The 3250-nt window shown below is 40.3% G+C and overlaps 1 long non-coding RNA gene across 2 annotated transcripts in view; it reads left to right on the top strand.

The window, feature by feature from the left end:
- The window catches only part of LOC308471365, a 6372-nt gene extending 5126 nt beyond the window's left edge, over nt 1–1246 (top strand). For both annotated transcript variants that reach the window (XR_013982919.1, XR_013982920.1), the window contains one exon: nt 931–1246. This is a non-coding gene — a long non-coding RNA (uncharacterized lncRNA). The remainder of the gene's footprint in view (nt 1–930) is intronic.
- The last annotated feature ends 2004 nt before the right edge of the window (nt 1247–3250 follow it).

Genomic DNA, 3250 nt, shown 5'->3' with positions numbered 1-3250 from the left:
CCTCTGATTCAAAACAAATGTTAAACACTGCTTTGGGGAATTTTATGACTAGTAATAGGCAAGCACACATGAACGAATAAGCACTTAGCAATAAGTAAACAATTATCCTTTTAGAGATCATTCAAATTCCCCACCCCAGCCCCATATGGCCACGCAGGTGAATTGGATCTTTCCCTTTCCAGCCTACACCTGTTCTGACATGCCCACTGGTGCAGAGAGTACATAGAAGGATAAACATGTAGAAAAAGCAGAATACAGGGTAGAAAGTCAATTGCTATCCCACATTCTGCTTACAATGGAAGAGCAATGATTTATTAGTACAAGGAGCCGCCTATCTGTAAGAAGCCTAAGAATTAAATGAGTACATTTTATAAGTGTTATATTCAAATATCCAATGGTACGTTGTTTCTATTTGCTGGAAACCATTCCTGTTTTCTGATAGCCACATCTGGTAAATGACTGTGCATTTTGCCTTTGGTTGAAATTTTGGGAATATAGTGGTACCTTGGTTACGAATTTAATCTGTTCCTGGTCTGTTCTTAAACCAAATCCGTTCTTAAACTGAGGCGTGCTTTCCCTAATGAGGCCTCCCACCGCTGGTGCCCTTCCACCATTCATAGGCTTCCATTCATAGCCTGAGGTAGAGTTCGCAAACCGGAACACTACTTCTGGTTTTGCGGAGTTTGTAAACCAAATAGTTCGTAAACAGGACTGTTCGTAAACTGAGGTACTACTGTACTTCATAACAATTTGTTAGAATATACATGCGGGTCTTGCTATCTGCCCACTCGCTATATGAAAATTCACGTATCCATATGTAAAGAATCATGCCCAAATCTCACTATACACTCCACAGATTCATATATCTGAACATCTGGAGTTTGCACATTTCCGTACTTCCTCGCTTGTTTGTGCTTTGTTGATTGGCAGCAGCCATTTCTGGGCAGAAACCAAGCAAGGAAGGAGAGAACAAGATCAGACAATTCAGGGAACAGGAGAGAATGGACAGATCAGCTTTTCCTTTGACTCTCTTTTGTTGGCTGACTGCAGCCATTTCAGGAAGAAATTATTGAAAAGGAGGAGAAAGAGCTTGGGTAAAGACTGGATGCCTTACATGATATCTAGGAGGACACCATGGTGAAAGGCACTGAAAGATCAAGCAACATTATGCACATGTATTTTGGATGAGCCACCTATGAATCAGTTAAAAGGCAAGTGATTAATAAAATAAAACTTGTTTATTCCATTGATAGACCGTATTTTTCATTTTCTTAAATTAACCAAATATTTATTACAGCCAACCAATCATTAAAGAAATTGCAAAATATATAATATACAGAACAACGGTGGTAAATTAGAAGCTAACATTCATAACAGATCTAAGAGATATTACGACATTCAGATATATGGCCACCTGTTCCATAATGGATTTCTTATATCCCTCAAGGAGGATACTCAAAAGGGTCTCTAAGGATCAAATGGGAAACTGCCTCACAGGGCAACAGAATCTGCAGTAGAAGAAACACATGATAGACTAAGCTCTAAATGATTGTCAGGAGAAGCATAGAATATCCGCTTCACAAAATTTGTGACTGCTGTATGACTGAATAAATGGCCCTCCTTTTGGGGGTGGAGTCTGAGTCTACTGGGGAGAGTGCTCCGTTTTCTTGAATCTAAAAGTAAAGAAAATAGGAGGAGAGGTCATCAGGAAACACCTTTCCTAAATAAAGTATAGTGGTACCTCTGTTTATGAACTTAATTCATTCTGGAGGTCCGTTCTTAAGCCAAAAGTGTTCTTAAACCGAGGTGCGCTTTCCCTAATGAGGCCTCCCGCCGCCGGTACCCCTCCACCATTCGCCTTCTGTTTGTCTTCTGGGGCAAAGTTTGCTAGCTGGAACACCAACTTCTGGTTTTGCGGAGTGCGTTGCCCGAATCATTTGTTAACAGGACTGTTCTTAGATTGAGGTACCACTGTACAACATTTGTGTGTTACAGTGCATACATATTTTGTTAGCTATGCAACTGTTTCATTTTTCAGAGTAAAAATTAGAGCCACAATAAAGCATTCTCTACTGAAGCAATGTGGCACTTATCAGACCAAGCACCTCGAGTCACCCATATTGTTAATCTGAACCCTTTCCAGGCAAACTGAAAATGGATCACTGTCTGAGCTAAATCGACAGCTATATTGGAGAAGCCTGTCTGCTCAAGCAGCCAACATTTCATTGGTCTGCAGAATCACAACTGCCCACACTCACAGCAAAAGGACCATTTTATGGTTCCCACAAATATGCTCAATGAATCCATTAGGAGCAAATAGCCCAAACAAACTATTAAAAGAACCTTTAAAATATTCTAGAGACTGCTTAATGGTGTGACATTCATCCCATTGAGAATTGAAAGAAAAATGTCAGAGACACTTAAAGCTCAGTAAGTAGAACTATAAAGTGAATCCAGAGAGGCACCTCTGCTAGCTCTTGATACTAAAAAATTGTCAGGCTACAATGAATAAATGCAGGGAGAAACATAACAAACGTAAATGTAAAGAAAATGTGTAGCTGATAAGGTATGTATATCTGCTTTCTGCTATCAACATAACAGGAATATGTTAAATAGGCAAGTTGTTAAAAGCACTTTGTAAAACACTAAGGCCATCTTAAAAATAAGTGATCAGCCAGAGCCTTAGTTCCCAAAATACACCATTACGCTCCATGGAATTCAAGCAAGTTATGTGCAGAGTTGTAGTCAAAGCAGTGAAATAGAAAAATAGACATATGCAAGTGGGACCTACAACAAAATGACCACATGAGGATCAGCATTCACCCCTGAAGTTCGCAAATATCGAGAATAACAATGAAACATACAGTGGTGCCCCGCAAGATGAATGCCTCGCAAGACAAAAAACCCGCTAGATGAAAGGGTTTTCCGTTTTTCGATGCGCTTCGCAAGACGAATTTCCCTATGAGCTTGCTTCGCAAAACGAAAAAGTCTTGCGAGTCTTGCGATTTTTTTCGCTTTCCCCCCTTTTTCTAAGCTGCTAAGCCGCTAATAGCCTTTTAGCTGCTAAACCGCTAAGCCTTTAATAGCCGCTAAACCGCTAATAGCGCTAATCCGCTAATAGGGTTGCTTCGCAAGACAAAAAAAACGCTAGACGAAGAGACTCGCGGAACGGATTATTTTCGTCTTGCGAGGCACCACTGTATTTTCCTATGAAGTCACCACAGATATAAATGCACTGTTCAATTGGGGG

This window comes from Podarcis pityusensis, assembly GCF_964106645.2.
Source record: "Podarcis pityusensis genome assembly, chromosome: 2".
Classification (NCBI taxonomy): domain Eukaryota; kingdom Metazoa; phylum Chordata; class Lepidosauria; order Squamata; family Lacertidae; genus Podarcis; species Podarcis pityusensis.
The sequence above is the reverse complement of the archived record's forward strand: the minus strand, read 5'-3'. Positions and strand labels throughout refer to the sequence as shown.